Source organism: Physeter macrocephalus, chromosome 16 (genome assembly GCF_002837175.3).
Source record: "Physeter macrocephalus isolate SW-GA chromosome 16, ASM283717v5, whole genome shotgun sequence".
Classification (NCBI taxonomy): domain Eukaryota; kingdom Metazoa; phylum Chordata; class Mammalia; order Artiodactyla; family Physeteridae; genus Physeter; species Physeter macrocephalus.
Window position 1 is genome coordinate 3,438,254 of NC_041229.1, and position 20,281 is coordinate 3,458,534.

The 20,281-nt window shown below is 46.3% G+C and overlaps 1 long non-coding RNA gene across 1 annotated transcript in view; it reads right to left on the bottom strand.

The window, feature by feature from the left end:
• Nucleotides 1-17,799, bottom strand: part of LOC114483980 (uncharacterized) — a 25,216-nt gene extending 7,417 nt beyond the window's left edge. Inside the window, exons 1-4 of the long non-coding RNA XR_003676356.2 lie at nt 17,627-17,799; nt 6,045-6,199; nt 5,036-5,086; nt 4,245-4,273 (exon numbers count right to left, since the gene is read on the bottom strand). This is a non-coding gene — a long non-coding RNA (uncharacterized lncRNA). The remainder of the gene's footprint in view (nt 1-4,244; nt 4,274-5,035; nt 5,087-6,044; nt 6,200-17,626) is intronic.
• Between the last annotated feature and the right edge of the window lie 2,482 nt (nt 17,800-20,281).

Consider the following 20,281-nt stretch of genomic DNA (forward strand, 5'->3'; position numbering starts at 1 on the left):
GGGTTCGTGCCCCGGTCCGGGAAGATCCCACATGCCACGGAGTGGCTGGGCCCATGAGCCATGGCCGCTGAGCCTGTGCATCCGGAGCCTGTGCTCCACAACGGGAGAGGCCACAACAGTGAGAGGCCGGGGTACCACAAAAAAAAAAAAAAAAAAAAAAAAAAAAAACCCATAAAACTAAAACAACTAAAAAAAAAACACTGTTAATGTAGAGAAAACTGAGTACATGTCGAATTCATACTTACTACAATCATTTTAAGTTTTTATTAAAAATTATTTTGTTAAATGCTGGAGAGGGTGTGGAGAAAAGGGAACCCTCTTACACTGTTGGTGGAAGTGTAAATTGATACAGACACTATGGAGAGCAGTATGGAGGTCCCTTAAAAACCTAAAAATAGAATCACCATTTGACCCAGCAATCCCACTACTGGGCATATACCCTGAGAAATCCATAATTCAAAAAGACACATGCACCCCAATGTTCACTGTAGCATTATTTACAATAGCCAGGACATGGAAGCAACCTAAATGTCCATCGACAGATGAATGGATAAAGAAGATGTGGTACATATATACAATGGAATATTACTCAGCCATAAAAAGGAATTAAATTGGATCATTTGTAGAGACGTGGATGGACCTAGAGACTGTCATACAGAGTGAAATATATCAGAAAGAGAAAAACAAATATCGTATATTAACGCATATATGTGGAATCTACAAAAATGGTACAGAAGAAACTGTTTGCAAAGCAGAACTAGAGACACAGATGTAGAGAACAAACATATGGACACCAAGCAGGGAGGTGGGGGGGGGTCAGATGAATTGGGAGATTGGGATTGACATATATACACTAATATGTATGAAACATATAACTAATGAGAACCTGCTGTATAGCACAGGGAACTTTACTCAGTGCTCTTTGGTGACCTAAATGAGAAGGAAATCAAAAAAAGAGGGGATATATGTAAACATACAGCTGACTCACTTCGCTGTACAGCAGAAACTAACACAACATTGTAAAGCAACTATATACCAATTTAAAAAAAATCTATACCCCAATTTAAAAAAATTATTTTGTTCAACAAAATAATTACATTCCCGCCATGTAATAAAACTGGCCAGTGGTGTACAGACAAACATTTTGGCCAACTCATTTTAGTGAATATTAACAATTCCTCATTAAAAAGACCCTCATGTTATAACTACTATTTCTGTACAATCTCATAATAGTCAGTGAAAATAGCCTTTAAAACTGAAGACAAATAAAACCTATTTCAGGCAAACAAAAGCTGAAAGAATTTACTACCAGTATATCAGTCCTACAAGGAATATTGAAAGAAGTTATTTGGGCAGAAGAAAAATTGTAACAGATGGAACTATAGATATACACAAAGAAATAAAAAGTATTTTAAAATATTAATATTTCCTTTTTTCCTCATCTTTTAATTTCTCAAAAGATAAATGAATGTTCAAAGCAAAAAAAATAGTCACATATTATGGGATTTTATAATATATGTATATGTAAAATGTACAATCCAAATAGCACAAAGGATGAACAGGAGAATGTTAAGTGTTCTGTTGTAAGGATCTTACATTATATAAGATATGATGTAATATTGTTTCAAAACAGTCTATGATAAGTTAAGGGCATATTATAAACCCTAGAACAACCACTAAAAAATAAAAATTAAATTAAACAAAAGATGTAACTAATTAGCCAGTAGTGGACCTAAAATGGAATCATAGAAAATCCTTAATTAATCCAAAAAAGCCACAGAAAATGATGACATAAGATCAAAGAGCACATGAAACAAAAGGAAAACCAGTAGCAACATGGTAGACTTAAATCCAACCATATCAATAGTCACATTAAATATAAATGGTCTAAATGCATCAAATAAAAGGCAGAAATTGTCAGACTGAATACATGCACAAGACTCAACTACGTCTTGTCTACAAGAAACCTCTTTAAATATGAAGACACAGGTATGTATAAAAAAATGTTAAGCAAACATTAACAATAAGAAAGCTGGAGAGACTATTAATTTCAGATAATGTAGACTCCAGAACATGTGATATCACCGGGAATAAAGAGGGACATTTCAAAATAAAGAGCTAAGGAATTACAAATTTTCAAATCCAGCCCAATTAAAGAGAACTGCCTTATGGAACTGCCACTATCAAGCAACACAACTGAATAGAGTTGAGCCCCATTTAGGCTAGTTTGGACCAAATTTAAAGGACTTGCAAGTGGACTACATACTCCTTTCCTCTTCTAATTGCAACATACATATCTATGTTTGATCCTCTTTATCTAAGTCTGGGAGGACTGCCATTTAGCTACCTCAAGTTCCTTCTTCTCCTCTTTTTTATTTCAATTACAACCTCAGTCCAAGTCGTAGTTTAATACCTTGAGTTCCATGTTGTCCTGCATTCCTTCTATGTGTGCACCTGTGGAAGAACCTGCAAATTGTCCACCAATATCATTTGACCCTTCTTCCTTCAATAACAGAATTCCTGGTTCTTACCTGGGAACACTGGTACCCAGCTGAAGGCTGGTTTCCCAGCCTTGCTTGGCTATGTGGCCATGTGACTGAGGGCTGCCACTGCCTAGTTGTGCCTTGAAAGGAAAGGCATGTGTGTGTGTGTCCTAAGTTTCCGTCCACCTGTCTACTGGCTGAGAAGCACTTTTAATAAAAAGTGTGAGATTTTTAATTCTCATTTAAGCATTGCACTGAGTGGGTCTCTGTAATAGCAGCTTAGAATAAATCCCAACTAATATAGTACCTCTTTAATTTTCTTTGCCCAAGAAAATTTGGTAACTTTGCATGGTATCTCAAATTTCTTATGCAAGCCCTGTGTTATCCCGATTTAAAGCAAACAATTAGAAAGTGCTATCACTTTTTAACTGGGGACAAGGACTTTGAAAAGAGTAGCCAATCCCTACTTTAATGCTTGCTAACTTTGTCTATGATAGAATCAACGTATTTCTTAAAAAACAGGGCAGTTGACTGATAGTCTTTAAGAAAGTAGAGAGGTTCTATGGATAAATAGTAAATGCAGTTTTTCAGTAAGGGAAAACAATATACATATATAGATTCAAGTGTCAACCTGTGTGGCATGGGATATGCCCTCACCCTTCCAAACCTCTGCTGGTGTCTAATCAATGAAAGAAGAATAAGCATGCCTGCTCACTGTACTGTATAGGATTTCCTAATCACCTAATCATTTGCCTGATCCTAAACCAGCTTTTTCTGGGCTGCAGGCTTTCTGGGCTCTCAGTTTCAGCTGCTCCTATTTCCAGCACTTTCCATTTGTTCTCAGGATTTTCCTTTCAGTGGTCCTCATGGGGACACTGCTCCCCTCCAGTCTCTGGATGTTACGATTAGAATGATTAATGTGAAGAACTGGGTTTCAGAATATTCCGCAAAGCTGGTTCGAGTTCCTGCTGTAGAGTTATTTGAATCCTTGCAAATAGCCAGTGGTGCGTCCTGTCCAGCCTCTCAGCGCCTCTGTAGGCCTGGCCCTATCTAACCTCTGAAAAATCTCTTCTCAAGATAAACACTGTCTCAGAATTAAAACCAAGATTCTCAAGAGGAACTGTTTAGCTCCAACATGTTGCCTTACTTAACTTAAGCCATCCCTGGATGGAGAATAATAACCAGGGTTGTGTGGAGACCCATCATTTTGCTTTCTATAAAGCTGCTTTATCAGGAACAAGCCCCAGGGTGGCGTTACTTAATAGCAGAGATGCAGAGAGAGAAAGTGAGTTCACGATAAACTGATGCTGCACCTGGCTTCCTACAAGCAGTTGCAAGACAAGTAAAAGTCCTCTAATCTCACCAAGCAACCAGATTGATTCTGGTCGTTCATTAATAGTTTCTGGTCATTAATGGAGGAGTGAGAAAGAAAGTGGGAAAATGAGTGCATCATTGGTATCTACACCCTTAATAGAGATCAAGGAGCTCTTTCAAAGCTGCTCACAGCCCTGTAAGCCCACTGAGCCAGAGCGCCTGGTCCCTGGCCTGGAGCCAGGATCAACATCCAAGACCACAAGGAAGATGAAGGACCTCAGATAGGAAACCACGTGCCTTAGATTTGTCTACAAAGCACTCAAAACTCCAAATAAAGAAGGAAATCTGAGTTATCTACCCAGATATTTTGTTCACGCTTATCACATAGCCTTCCATCCAAATATTTGGCACCGTATAAACATATAGAGGTGACTCAAAGTTACCTACCAGCCAAAGAAGAAAAACCGGAAATGTGCCTGCAAAGGACATGAAATAACATTAAGTCAGTTTGATTTGGAGTGTAGGTGTTTCTAACTCAACTCGGAATTGGTAGAGGTCAAGCATATCTATCTAGCCTAGATGGTCCCCTGAATCTCTCTTTATTCCTGTACCTGTTATTGAATATGCTAATGGTCTGAAAAAATGAAGGACTCACCAAAAAGTGCATATTTTTGGTGCAGATATCTTGTTGTTTTATAGAACAGGTTATTGAAGGTTGTATACGAATTGATTCGATAGTAAAATACATGGGAATGGGCAGGTTTGCTTAGAGGAATAACAATCTTATAAAAAAATAACCAACTCTCAATATATTGAGTTTTCATATTAATTTTTATAGCGTTTCGTGCTTTCTTTAAACCTTCACAGCTATTTTCTGTTAGTGTGTGGTTCAGCCAAAGGCAAGCAAGGTGCTTTTCAGAGAGGCTTAGTTACAATTTCACAGCAACATTCTACCAGGCAACACTTTCCCTGAGCCCCATTTCCTTCTCTGTGGCCCCAGGCAACTTATGAGATTCCTTCATCAACTGCCCAAATAGGTGTCGACTATCTATTATAGACTAGACATTGAACTATTATCAGTGATATAATACATGCTCATATAAGAATGGTCCTTCATCTCACATGACCCAAGACATGTCATGGGGGTTGGGACGTGTGCTCTGGGGGGACCCAGGAAGTGGTAATCACCCAGACTTAAAAGGGGGGGGGGCAATAGAACGTAGATGAGTTGGGCTTACCCTGGGAAAGAGAAGGATATTATTCCAGCAGGACCAACAGCTGAGGTGACCCTGAGGGGACAGAGAGTGGTAGGTTTGAAGAACTCAAAGAAGTACGGCAGGAATTTAGTGAGGAAGTCATGGGGCAGCAGGACGTGAGGCCAGGTGTGCACAGAGGGGAACGAAGCTGCAAAACCCATAAGGAATGTACGGCTGGATTCCTTAGGTGGATTCAGATCATCCTAGAGACTTCTTCATAGAGGATTGACAGAGTGGGGTTTAGGAAAGCTCATTTTGACCGAAGATTGTGGCATCCATAGTGGGTGGGACAAGAACCAGAAGGTTAGGAGGGCTGTGAGGGAGACATTGTAGTAATCATGAAAATAAGCAATGTATGGGCCTAGGTGCACACAGCCTGCACCTTTTGCTGCCCATCCCCCAACCCCAGTACTCCTACAGCTTAGGGCCCAGCCCAGTGAATGAACCCTGGCATCAGACCCTTCCATGCTCCCACTCTCTAGACTTTGTTAGTGAAACAGCAATTTTTCTCAGTCATAAAAAGGTAAAGACAGTAATAACAACTGTGAAACTAAACCAGGTACGTTCTAAATCTCATGTGAAGTAGACACAATTTTTTCCTTGTAGGGAGGAAAGTGTGAGATAAATAGCAGAGAACTGGTAAATAATTCAGCCTATGACCTTGATGCTTATTGATTCCTGCAGCTGTTTATCTTTCTCTAGGCTACCCAGGGGGGAAAAAAAAACCCTCCAAAAAACAATTATCACTTAATTATAAAATTGCTTGGTTTGGGAAAGCCTTCTGGTTGGTTGCTGAGCACTCCAAGGGGGTAAGTTAATCTCTATAAACCACCCAGCCTGACTGAAGCTGCTGCTTAAAATTCCCAACCACCGCTTCATTACTTTCTGGTACGGATGAAAAACAAAAAGAGAAGACGCACCCCGTCTTCTCATTTTCAGATGCTTAGGATGTTCAGCCAATCAGGTGACTTAATGGCTGGCGATTTCTCACCTGGGGATTTGAACACCGACGGCTTCCAGCCGTGAGGGCACCAGATGTGGTCCACGGTGAGCCTGTGCTCCATGCTGGTAGCAGTGGTGGTGGTCAGGCCGGTGGTGATTACAGTTGCTGTGGTTGCCGTGGATACAGTAATACTTCAGGTTGGGCTGAAAAAGGGAAAAGGGAAAGGACACAAGTTTTTGTTTACACAGAAATAATTTCGTCTTCAACCTCAGTTTGGATGAAAGGTAGGGCCCTAAAGCCAGCCCTGGTTCTCCCCGGTCATTTCTTGGAGGGCAGAATTTCTCACCACTTGGTGTCAACAGCCACCCTGAATAGGAGGCTTCGCCGTGTCTGTGGGGAGGTTGAGAGGTTCAGCCAGCTGGGATATTGGAGTCAGAGCTGATAAACTCTTAGCCCAGCTTGCCCTATTCCTTTATATTTATTATCTTATCCCAGTGATCATTAAGATTTCTTGACTAGCCAACAAACAACCCTCTTAAAAATGGCCAAAGGACATGAATAGAAGATACACAGATGGCCAAAAATCACATGGAAAGGTAGTCAACATCACTCATCATTAAAAACATGCAAATCAGGGCTTCCCCGGTGGCGCAGGGGTTGGGAATCCGCCTGCCGATGCGGGGGACACGGGTTCGCGCCCCGGTCCGGGAAGATCCCACGTGCCGCGGAGCGGCTGGGCCCGTGAGCCATGGCCGCTGAGCCTGCGCGTCCGGAGCCTGTGCTCCGCAACGGGAGAAGCCACAACAGTGAGAGGCCCGCGTACCGCAAAAAAAAAAAAAAAAAAACATGCAAATCAAAACCACAATGAGACATACCTCACACCCAATGGGATGACTATTATAAAAGAAAGTCAAACGAAACAAACAAAGAAACAAAAACATAAAATACAAGTGTTGGCAAAGATGTGGAGGAATTGGAACTCTTGTGCCTCCTATGTGGGAATGTAAAGTGGTGTAGTTCCTGTGAAAAACAGTGTGAAGGTTTCTCAAGAAATTGAAAATATAGTCACCATATTTTCCATTCAGCAATTCTACTTCTGGACAAGAATTGAAGATGGGGTCGCAAACAGATATTCGTACACCTGTGTTCCAAGCAGCGTTATTCACAATAGCCAGAAGAAGGAGGCAACCCAGGTGTCCACTGACGGATGCATGGATAAATATATATGATGGAATATTATCCAGTGTTACAGAAGAAAGAAATTCTGGCACATATAACATGGACAAACCTTGGGGACATTATGCTAAGTGAAGAAAACCTGTCACAAAAAGATAAATACTGTATGATTCCATTTATCAGAGACCCCCCCAGAGCCATCAAATTCATAGAGACAGAAAGTAGAATGGTGGTTGCCTGGGGCTGCGGGGAGGGGGAATGGGGGAATTCTTGTTTAATGGGCAGAGTTTCTATTTTGTAAGATGAAAAGACGTCTGGAGATGGGTTACACAACAATGTGAATGCACTTAACACTCAACTGTACACTTAAAAATGGTTAAGATGTTATTCTATGTTACGTGTATTTTACCACAATTAAAACTGGAAATGAGTCATGGTCAGCAGAACAGACAGAACTGTGGAGCCCTATCTTGGCTCCACTTCCAAGTGTTGACTCCCAGGAAGCACTCAAACAAAACTCCTAACTGCTCTCATTGTCCCCCTGTTTCTAAAACGTGACGGGCAGTAGTACCTATTTCTTATCTCATTGAGGGGTGGGGACTGGGAGAGGGCATTAAGAGCAAAAAAGATGTCCAATGCGTCCTGGAGACCAGCCTCCTGCCTCTACCTGAACCGTGATGGAATAGAGCGGTTCACACATCACTGCCGGCAAAGGTGCCCGAGTACCTGTTTCTGTGGTAAACCATCCCGTCCCTTTCTGTGGCACTTGGCACACACATAACCACCCAGCATCATGTATAACCACCCAGCATCCTGGGGAGGGCTGCCGCTCTCCTGCCTGGTAACTGTGGGACGGAGACCTGGGGGGGGACTTGAGTCCACATCCTGTGACCTCGGGCCCAGAGCATGTGCTGTGCTCTCCACCTCCCGCCTTCCCTGTGATCGTTCCCCACGTGTGGAACGCCATGAGGTCTTTCCTCTACCCTTCCTTCACTCCTGCCCCTTCCCCAGGCCTCCCCTTCTCTGAGCCTCTCACAGAATCACGCCAGCACCCACTCTGACACCTCCTTCCTCCTGTCCCTTAAACCCCACCCCCGCCCCTCACAAACTCACTGGCTTCCCTGCAGCTCTTCAGACCCAGATGGCACACCCCACATCTGGGGCCAGGCCCTGATGCCTCCTCTCCTGGGAGGAGGTCTGGGTGACTTATCTACCCCCCACATACACACACCTGAAATTCTAGTCCATCCCTCCCACCTTCTCTGCAGATAGGGACCCACCAGGCCAGGCTGAGAGCTTTCAAGGACACAAGATGGGAAAGATGAGGTGAGGCCGATATGTGGTGGCTTTTAATGCAGGTCTAAGATGCTTGGACTTTAACCTCTAGGCACCAAAGACTTACTAACAGGAGAGTAACAGATCATACAGTATATTTTGTGAGCTCAAAATGACTGCAGGGTGCAGACAGGATGGGCCCAGGGGGAAGAGCTGGGAAGCAAACGGGGAAGTGGTTGGGGGGAACCCAGTGAATATGGAATCTTCTCACCTGCCCTGGATCCATTTCCCCTTCTCCTGGGAGCTGTGCTCGAATCTCCCTTTGGGAACCATTGCTCATCAGTTTCAAGCTCAGTGTTTTGGGCAGGGCTTATCCCACCTCCACTCCATTTCCAGGGACAGATATGTGACCCGGGCCTCACCAAGCAGAAGGGTCCCCTCCCCTGGCCACACAGGGTGGTTCAAAAATAAGCCGAGTCTCAAGTTGGTCCAGGGAGAATCAGCCCTTGTCCTCTTTCAGGAACCATTGGAAATGGAGCCTGCTCTTTGTACTGGGTTTGCAAACTGAAGGCTAAAGCCCAGAGAGGCTGGAGGCTATTTTGCCAACACTGTGGAGAAGGGAGTGAAACTGAACCAGAGGAAAGAAGAGCCGTGAGATGGGAGAGATTTCAGAGGTGGCTGAGCCCTGGATTCAGCCATGTCTGGCACATGCTCCGGAGAAAAACAAAACCAGAGTGAAGAGGCTAGAGGCTGCCAGAAGGGAAGGGGAAGGAGGGGGAGGAGGTGAGTTTGGATTTCTTTCTCATCTTACCCTTTTGCAAGCTCTCTTTCTAGCCTGGCTGGTCTACACTGAAGGCAGCAGAGAAGTGAGCGACGTGGGCGTCCAGGGGAAGAGCCCCCCAGGGACAGGAGAAGCGGGCAGCCCTTGTTCAGGGTGAGCTGGCGCAGGAGTGGCCAGGGGGCCAGTGTGGCTGGAGCCAAGTGAGTAGGAGGGGGAGTGACGGGCCGGGGTCAGGTTGTGTAAAGCTTTGTTGTCGCTTGATGAAGGGAACCTGGCCTCCGCTCTCAGAATGAATGGCAGCCATTAGAGCCCCGAGTCAAGGAATGGCAAGAGGCAACTGATGCTTAAAAGGGTCGCTCTGGTCACCTGTGTCTGAGGAGAGGGCAGGGGCGGGGAGGCAAACAGCAGAGCCGGACAGCAGCACCCCGTCTGCTCAGCCAGTGGGATCTGAGATTCTGTCTCCAGACTCGGCACCAGGCAAGCAGGAAAAAGTACCTGGAGGAGGACAGGGGCTACAGAAGTGATGGAGGGTATGCTGAGCAGGGCGGTCACGGAGGAGCAGCCACCAGAGGAGCAGGCAGGCAGGAGAAAGGGCTGGGGGCTCAGGTCCGGCCCCGGGGGGAGGGGCGCACAAGGAACAGCAGCGGTCACGTCTCCAGGGCGGGAAGGGCATGAAGCTGCAGCGGCAGGCGGGGCCGAGGCCTGACCCGGCGGGGGCGGCCGCGCCAGCCACGCACTCAGCTAAGGCCAGAGGCTGCCGTGTCCTCCAGCTGTTCCTGAGCTGCTGGGGGGAGGCTCCTGGGGGTGGGCGGAAGTCTGCACAGGGATTGTACAAGACTTCTAGAAAACTGCCCTGCTCCCCACCTGCCTTGGTCTTGTGGTCCAGCGGGGGCCCTGCACGTCCACTCAATAGTCACCACCCAGTGACTGTCTCTCCCAAGACCTGAAGGCAGACACTTCCTCCCTCCACCACCAACCTCCCAACTCCTTCCTTTTCTTTCTTCTCCCCAGGAAGTACCGAAAATCAGCCCAAGCTCAAATGTCCATTTGAAGGGACCTTGGCTGTCTTAGGGGGTTGGGAGGGCAGAGCTGTAAATTCCAGCTGTAAATATGAAGTCACAGTTGGTTCTGTAGCTACAGGCACCTCCACCAGGGTCAGGAGGCTTCTCCTGTATAGAGAAAAAGTCAGAAATTGACCTTGCTTCTAGCATTTACCAGGCATTCTCCAAGGAGGCCACTTCATCCTCCACAAGTTTTGTCTCTGCAAAAGACAGCATCTGGCCCAGTCTCCTCCCTCCCATCCCGCCATTGCTTGGCTGCTGCTCCCAGGCAGTCCTCTGTCTCTGGCTCCAGCTTTGAATTTGCACATCGCCTTCCCAGCTTCCTTGCTCACATCTGGACCCAGTCTTGTCTCAGGGTTTGGCATGCAGTGGGTGCCCAATAAATGTCGAACACTGGTGAATGACTGCGTCATTGCTCCGACGGCCAGTGCCATGTTCTTCATCACCACCTCACGTCTGCTCCCTGTCCTTCTCAGAAGAAGGCAAACCATAGCCCAGGAAGGCGTGTGAGAGACATTCTAGTCTCACAAACCCCTCACGGCTCCCGGCGGGGAGGAAGCTAGACTGTGGTCTCTCCTCTCCGCGTCTCTCGGCAAGTAGAGATCTGGCTTTGCCAAAGGCTTTGTGCTGACTGCTTTGGTGCTGCCGAAGTAGGCGACAGCCCCCGCATCCCAGCAAACAGGGCGGAACAAAGGCTACCGGTCTGGCCGGGAGGGGCTGGGCGTCCAGCAGCTGTTCTGCCGATGACTTCACCTCTGCGACCGTGGACATTTACTCACATTTTGAAATCTCAGTTTTCTCATCTGTAAACGATGGATTACGTGCAACCCCTGCTGATGGAGGATTTTAGGATGGGAAGTGAAGGAGCAGCTATCCCAGAGCAGATGACCGGTAGGATGCTTAGCATCTGAGACCAGTGTCCTGGCATCGGGGACACCTGGCTCCAGTCCTGGCCCCGCTGCCACTAACTGTGCGACATTGGATGTATCACTTAACCTTTCTGACCTTCCGATTTTCCTGTGTAAAATGGGAAGAGTAATAGCACCACACTCATAGGGCTGTGAATGGGATTAAATTAGTTAACGTACATTAATTTGACAAGGCATCGAACTACAGTAGAACCTCAATACATTAACATGCCTAGCGGGAAGTAGGAACTCCCTGGCGGCCCAGTGGTTAGGACTCCGCGCTTTCACTGCCGAGGGACCGGGTTCAGTCTCTGGTTTGGGAACTAAGATCCCCCAAGCCGCATGGTGCAGGCAAAAAATTTAAAAATTAAAAAAAAATAACATTCCTAGTGACCACATCAATAGTCTAGAGCAGGGCTATGTATGCAATAGAACCTTCTGAATGATCAGAGCTGCCCCGTATCTGGGCTAAAACAGTAGCCGCCAGCCACATGTGGCTACTGAGCAGTCTCAGTGTAGCTAATGTGACTGAGAAACTGAGTTTTTTATTTTACTTAATGTTAATTATTTTAAATCTAAACAGCCATTTTATTTAAATGTTATGTAGCTAGCAGCCCGTGCATCAGACAGAGCAGGTTTAGACATTAAGAACTACCAGAATTTCTGAAGGAGCGGCAAGGCATGGCACATCCAGACAATGGGATATTATTAACACTAAAAAGAAATGACCTATCAAGCCATGAGGAGACATGGGGGAACCTTAAGTGCATATTGTTACCGAGGGAAAGAAGCCTGCATACTGTATGATTCCAACTGCATGACTTTCTGAAAAAGGCAAAACTATGGGGACGATAAAAAATCAGTGGTACGGGCTTCCCTGGTGGCGCAGTGGTTGAGAGTCCGCCTGCCAGTGCAGGGGACACGGGTTCGTGCCCCGGTCCGGGAAGATCCCACATGCCGCGGAGCGGCTGAGCCCATGAGCCATGGCCGCTGAGCCTGTGCGTCCGGAGCCTGTGCTCTGCAACGGGAGAGGCCACAGCAGTGAGAGGCCCGCGTACCGCCAAAAAAAAAAAAAAAAAAAAAATCAGTGGTTGTCAGGGTCTGGGGGGGGAAGGATGAACAGGCAGAGTCCAGTGGGTCTCTAGGGAAGTGGAACTACTTTGCACGATGCTATGATGAGGATGCCTGTCATTATATGTTTGTCAAAACCCACAGAATGAGGGACACCAGGGTGAACCCTCGTGTGCAAACTGTGAATTTGGGGTGACCATGACGTGTCAGTGTAGGTCCATCAGCTGTAACAATGCACCTGTGTAGTGGGGGAAGTGGATAGTAGGGGGGGGCTTGAGTGTGGGGAGACGGGCATATGGGAAAACTCTGTATTTTCTGCTCAGTTTTGCTGTCAACCTAAAACTGCTCTAAAAAAGAAAGCCACTAAAAAAAAAATAAAAGAAGAGGGATGAGGAAATGCATGGAAGAAGTAGGATCTGAAGCGAGTTCTCAGGAATGGGTAGGGCATGGACAGCAGTGCCTGGCAGTGCTCAGGGGCTGGGAGTGGGGCAGGGGGTCAGAGAAGAGGGTTTTTAAGGGAGAAAATTGGGAGACAGGCTGCAAAGCACCTGGGGAAGACTGAATTCCAGGTTAAAGAGCCTAAAATGTATTCAGCAACCAACTGAGTCCCTGAAGATGTTCACACAGGGCTATGAGATACCAAAAAGTGTTTGAGAAATATTAATATCCCAAAGGAACATGCTATTTGGGACTTTAAGTTTCTTGAGGGTCAGGCCCATGTCTTTAAGTTAAATCTTGTGAGGCTCCTGCTATCACACCAGGAGCTCAGAAGTGCTTAAAACAATTTAATTCAAATAGATAGCTTAGCTCAGGATCATGCTGCTTTATAGGAATCTTCCATTACCAATGTGGTATCTCCCATATTGCCTGGAAAATTACAGGCTTTTAGGGACTCCTGCTTGATGGATTTGTCTAAATGTGTCTAAAAGGAGATGCACAATGTAGCCCCATCAGCACTGGGGACTCAGCATTCAGGATGCTTAAGTGTCAAGAAGAGATTTCCATTTGTGATCTCCCACAGCACACTATCTTCAAAGGTCCCCAGATTTATTATTGCATCAACAGATCGGAGAGCGGAGTTTGTATGAGATCAAACAAACACAAGTACTATGGGAAGGCTGGCAGGTGATAGTGTATAAGTTGCCGGATGGAAAATGTCAAAAGTTGACATCAAGCGGTGGGGGATTGGGAAGCACACAGAACTGAGAACAAATGGCCATGCCTTTCTGGGAGCCAATTCTTTATACAGTCTGGCTAATGCATGGCAAGAAACTTGGGGCTCAGAAACCCACTGAGACCCAGTGAATCCACTGACTCAGAGTATATCCTTTATTAAAAAATTATAAAAAGCATCTCTTAGTTTCTACACCTCTTCTCATTTCTGGTATCTTTTCCTCTCTTTCTCTCTCTCTCTCTCTCTCATACACACACACACCTACACACACACATACACACACACACACACAATCTTATATGCTTTCTTTTTCTCTACCCTGCATATATCCCCTTGTTCCTTTTACATTTCATTCTTTACATCTCCTTGAGCAATCTTTCAAGGGTATTGTCTCAATAGTTAGGACATCTTCCAAGGTAGCAAATTATGTACGCTCTGTCATTGCCAGAGCCTTGCAGACTCAGACTCAATACAAGAAAGAGAGTTGCCATGTCTCCTTAACCCCTGTTCTCATGAGCCGGGCCTTAGTCCTGAATCAGCTGTTGTGTGTTTCAATAAGAGAGTGACAAGCAGTTCTGGAACATTCAGCTTGGGGTCTGAAAGAAAGTATGTTCTTTATATACATCAGCTCACACCCTCACCTCGCCCCTTACCCAGGTGCCACTCAATGCCGTCTCCTGGGAGCGGGTCCTTCCCAACCACCGGGACCGAAAATAACCACCTGCCCTGGCTCTGTTTTAATTCCACAGCACTTTTCACTTTTTGACATCAGAATAAATATTTATTTCTCTGTAGATAGACTATATGCTCTGTTAAGATGCAAGTTCCATCACATGTGGAATCCTCAGCAGCGCCGTGAGGTAGGCACTATTAAGAACTACGTTTTCCAGGGACTTCCTTCCCTGGCGGTCCAGCAGTTAGGACTCTGCGCTTCCACTGCAGGGGGCGCGGGTTCGATCCCTGAACTAAGATCCCTCAAGGCGAGCTGCGTGGCCAAAAGAAAAAAAGAACCGCATTTTCCAGATGGAGACACTATTAACGTTACGGGGCAAGGGGCTTCACCAAGGTGGTGCAACCATGAATTACAGAGCAGAAACTGCAACCCAGGTCTGCCTTTGACTCCAGAGCCAGTGCTCCCAACCAGAGCCTCCAGGCAGTGGGCAATGGATTCTAGGTTATACGTTTATATCCAACGGGAGTCAGGCTTGAATGTGGCTTCAGTGTCAAAATGAAAAGGGCTTGAAAATCTACTTGCTCCCAACCTACCTTCCTTACTCTCTTCTCTCCTAGGGAGACATGCTAAAGAATAAACTAATTCTAAACTCCTGTAAAAACACCGACTACCAGAAATTCTCAGAATACAAGTTCTTCGAGGACAGAAACTACGTTAGCCCAGTTTAGGCAGCCAGAATAGGCAGCTCTCTGTACAGTGGCTCATATAGCATGGAGCCTAATCAACAATCTGTTTATTTTTATTCCCATGTTTCTAGGAGGTTCCCAGCTTCTCCAAAAATAGTAGCTGGTATGCTAGCAGAATCCAAGAAACGTCACTTTATTTCTCAAAATCAGATTTGATCTGCTGTGAGTTCCCAGCTACCAGGCTCAGTAATTTGGGGCCTCCTCTCTTTTTCCCTCCATGGACTCTTATGATGGCCCCAGTCTTGACTTTTCCTATTGCTACGGCCACCTACGAAGGTCACCGCCCAGCACCAGCCCTTGTCCTTGTCATCTGCCATCCATCTCTCGGGCTTTGAAGATGTTCCTCCGCTACAGTCTGCCTTGTAGAACCCAGGCCTCACACCTGGGACATGTCAAGGAGCGGGTCTCTCCTCTCACCTGTCCCTGGAGGGTTCCAACTCTAGCTCGGAACTCACAGCTCTCACCTCTGCAGCACTCATGAACCATCATGCCTTCCTCTCTGGGGACAAGGCCACACCATCCTCCTCAACAAAACTCTGCAAGCATCATCGTTCCTGTCTCTTCCTGGAGTTAGGGGGGAAGGGAAATACTAAATCCAGTTACTTTTAAAAAATCAATTCCACCCATTACCAATAGTCTGTGTATTAGATGCATGTTCTATTACAAAGTTTTCATCATTCCGTTCAGTCTGACCCTTTGGACTGTCAAGCTGGCACTACATTTGGCTCACAAATAAATCTGCTGGAGCTGAGGAAGAGGAAAACTTTCTTCTTCCCTCGGATAACATGAGGCACAGGATTTCTCCCGGGGTCCTGTCACACAGGCTGGTTCCCCTTGGTGGCTGGAAACACGCCCCACCCCGACCCGACCAAGAGAAAGCAGAGAAAGCAGAGCCCAAGGGGGAAAGGGTCCCGGGCAGGGCTGCTGAGCTGTGCTCCATCCAGCACTGGCTAATCCAGGGGCACCACTGGCTCTCCTCACAAGTTATTAACAGCCCAACAGACTCCAAACCTTCTGCTCCTAACACATTTCTGACACCTTTCCTAATCCACAGTTGTGTCAAAAGGCATTTGCAGCTGTGAAGAAAGGTGGGTGGACAGGCTAAATAAATTAATAAATAAAGAGTTTACATAAATTGCTCAGCTCAGCTCAGCACAGCTTGAATCCTTACCATGACCCGTCTTGGAATAAAGCATCCTAAGGAGGTTTCTTGTTCCTCCCTGCCCTCAGGCAGAACATACTGCTAAGTCGGTCAGTTAGTAGATCCAGTGATAGAGCACCTACTGTATGCAAAGGATCACCTTGGTGTTGGTGAAGAGATAAGTAATTAACTGGGAAGACAAAGACCCCTTGGGATGCCCCGAACCCAACAGCAACCCAATAGCAACATTCTTAAACCTTCTGAACAAGTAAAATGCACCATGAATAATAAACAATGAGCATGTGTCAGAGGGGGACTTCAAATCCAGCAAAGGCAGAAGACACTCCCTTTGCTTTAATCCTGACATCTACTGTGTTTTCCAGCCTCACTCCCTCTGGTTTTCAAGCATTCAAGTGGTGGAAGAGATTGAACATTGAGAGCTCAGTCACTCGATACAATACTTCACAGAGGAATAATAAAAAATAACTGATCCCTCCCAAAATGGCTTACTAGTTTCTTAAGATCCGGATGAGTGTTTCTGATCAATTTTAAGGTTTGAATATGATCTAAGTTAGGGTGTCCAAAAGGAGAAGGTAAATGATTGGGCTGAACCATCAATGAATAATGGGTACAGCCAGCCAAGTATCGGACAAACATTTATTGAGTATTTCTTCCATCTTTTCTATGTCAGGCATTGTGCTAGGCACTGAGGGTAAAGTGATGACTAAGATAAATTCCCTGCCCTTGAGACACTCACAGGCTAGTGAAGGAGACAGGGAAATTAGCAAGTAACTTTCTGACTTAGGATGTCACCATGGCCTGCTTGGGTTACTGCAGAAGGCAAAAGGAGTAGACAAAGGAGGAGAGCGTTAAAGAAGAGTTCTAGAAAGAAGAGACCCTTGAGCTGAGTCTTCAAAAACAAGAAGAAATTAACCAGCTACAGAAAAATGGGAAGGATGTTCCAGGCAAAGTGTACAGCAGGTACAAAAGTTTATAGAGAAACGAAGACAGCAAGAGCATTTGGAGAATTTCCACTGGTTCTGTGTGATTGAAATATAAGCTTGGTACAGGAGTGGCAAACGATAGGTCTAACTCATATTCAGAAAATCCTGTGAGTCATGTCAAGTAATTTAAATTTTATCCTGAGGTTTGAGAAGGAGCCTTTGCAGCACTGAAAGAGGAGAGGGACGGGCAGATTCACACTATGGAAATATCAGCCTCACGTAAATATAGAGGAGACACTGGCTAAATAGATAAGGTGGAGACTGGAGTCGGGGAACCCTGTTTAGGGACTGTTCAAAAATTTCAGGTAAGAACAGGTAAGGCCCTAAATTGAAAAATAGCCATAAATATCAATGACGAACATTTAGAAGTGTTTGATTCTTACGCGTGGTTTCTTCAGTGATAATGAACCACACAGCACACCACCAGTGGTGCTAATTTCACCATAATAAAAGTATTATTACACGTACTAAAATAGTAAACTCATCTGGAAACCTAACCAATGAACACGGTATTTTCTTCTTAGGTTCCCAATATCAGCAGGAAAGGATGTTGCTTTGCTTTCACCTACAAAGTCTCCTACTTCTACTTTAAATAGGAGCTGGTAGAGAAAGGCACTTACTTTCCAGTGAATTTGAGCCTGGTGGGTTTCTTCGTACTGAGATGTGAACTGGCTTCACATATTGTTCCTTCTCTGTGTCTCCTCTTCCGCTCTCTCCCCTCCCCGCTGCAGACCAAGATTTCACTTGAGCTGAAGGATGGATGGACTCTCCCATCTTGGAATCTCTGGTGTGGCTGAAGCTAAGAAGAGAGGAGAGGGACAGGAGGTCTTCCAGATGTTCATAGAGTCACGTCCAAGGTCATTGGACAGTGGAAGGGCATTCCTATCAGGTCTCTGCATGTTTTCCCTGAACAGAGACTGTCCTCAGTCAGGAGACTTGGCATGGACTCCACTCCCGTGGAAGCTGGTGGAACACAGAGACCAGACCTTGGAATCAGACAGATCTGGTGTCTAGTTCCAGCCTGGCTTCTTGTCTCAAATAAGGGAGAAAGGCCTGTGTGTAGTGAGAATTACAGGAGAGAATGAGGGAGAAGTGCCCAGCACAGACTCAGAGTTTCTCAACCAGGGCTGATTCTGCCCCCAGAGGATATTTGGTGATATCTGGAAACATTTGGGGTTGTCACAACTGGGTTGGGGGAAGCAGATACAAATGGCATCTGGTAGGTAGGGACCAGGGCTGCTACTAAACATCCTACAACGCACAGGACAGCTCCCGCAACCAAGAATTATCCTGCCCCAAATGCCAAAGCTGCCGAGGTTGAGAAACTCTTGTCTCTCTCAATACGTGTTCCTTGTAGCCCCTCTCCCCAATTCTCCTATGATCCCCGCCCGCCGACATACACATGAAAAGCAATACCTCCTGTGGACTGCCCACCTCCCCTTTCTCTGGAGCCCATTACCCCTTTGGGAGCACAGAGGTGGGGAGACTTCTCTCTCTGTCCCTCTCCGAGCCACATTTAACTAGCCTTCAGTGAAAAGAAGGGCCCAGAAGCCCCAAAGAAATAGAGGGAATTTTATTCCCAAAGTGCTGACCATTTGTGCCAGAAGTCACGTTGGTTAACTACTACTCCTTGACCTTTCATTTCACGCACTCATTTAAGCCACCAGTATTTATTTTTTCCAGAGCTGAAAGCCTCGTGGAAGCCAACCGGCGAAGGGCCTCAAACCCCACCCCTGAGTCCTCCCTGAGACAGAAAGTGGAGGGAGCAGACTGGTTTCTCCTGAAGGCTATTCTCCCACCTGCCATTGCCCCTCCAGCAACTGTGACCTTGACCTCGACCTTACCTACGCACACCAAGCCCTCCCGCAGAGCTAGGCTCAAGATGGGTGTGGCGGCGTGAGAGGGGTTCTCAGAGAAAGCACTGCGGGGTCAGCCTGGGGCCAGGGGAGGCTTCTGGAAGAAGTGATCTCTGAGGAGACAAGTTCTAAGATTGAGTGGAAATTGTCCAGGTGACAAGGAACTGGGGGAGAAGGATGTCGTGTGAGGGAACAGCGGGGCCTGAAACAGCGTGGGAGGGGCTGAGAGCCACACTAGAACACAGGAGAGAGAAGGTAGAGAGGAAGGAGCCCAGAGAGATGGGGGGAGGAGTGGAGACCTTTAGACCTTTAGACCTTTAGACTTGATCCTGTGGGCATGCAGAGGCCCCGAGGGCTTTCAATTTGGTAATGAAATGATCAGATGCACATTTAAGCTGGGTCATTCAGGCGGCTATCGAGGCCTCAGGGGGAGTTGTAGGGAGAGACTTGAAACATTGCTTTGTTTTAAACTGAAATTTGAAAGCCTCTGAAATTTATTGGCAATACATGGGGCTAGTTGTGTGTGAATCACCGTCCACAAATTTAGGTGTATATAAGAAATACATCATTTTATAAGTCACCTTAATTTCTCTTTCAAGTTCCCTATGTGACCAGGTTCTAAAAAAAACTTCCACCGCAATCTTTTTGAGAGACTCCCTCCCACAGACCTGGGGAGGTTTGGGGAGTCCTTCAGCAGTTCCAGGCCATCTCTCCATGCCAGTTACTTCTGGATCCTGTGGTCCTGGCCAGTGCTCGTGACCTGTCTATTTAGGGAGGAAAGGGAGAGGAGAGATAAAAGGGAGAAATCACAGTTAAGACCAGAAGCGGCTTATTCCCTCACAATGGGTTTTTAAAAATCATATAGAGGTACGTATCTGCGGAGGGGACGCCAGTGCTTTATGTAAGAAGTTATGGGAACTTGAAGTAGGAGAGACAGAGGAGGGATAAAAGAAGGGGATTCAAGAAAATGTAAGAAGTAAAATCAATAAGAGCTGGTGACTGATGGGAGGTGGAGGGTAAGGGAGAGGGCTCTGGGCCCCTGGACCAATGACAAATGGCACCCACTGAGCTAGAAGTCACAGCAGGAGCAGGAGTGGGGGAGTCGGGGACAGAGATCACCTGGGGACAGTCCAGTTCCAGGGGCCATCCCATCTGCTAGGCTGCAGCTCAGGCCGGCGGTCTTGAAGCTGGTGGCCCACGGCTTTGCCCCCTCTGCCCAGCAGGACCCCAGGTCCACCTTCACTTGCCTCTTTCTCTGGCCCAGATTCTCCCATCTCCGTGCCCCCCAAACATGTGTTTATTCTCCTACCGATTCAATTGCATTATCTTCTGTCAGTGTTTCATGCCCGTCTGTGTTTTCCCTCTACATACAGATTATTCTGCTTTAGCCTACAGGTCCCAACACGGCAGAGCTGCCTG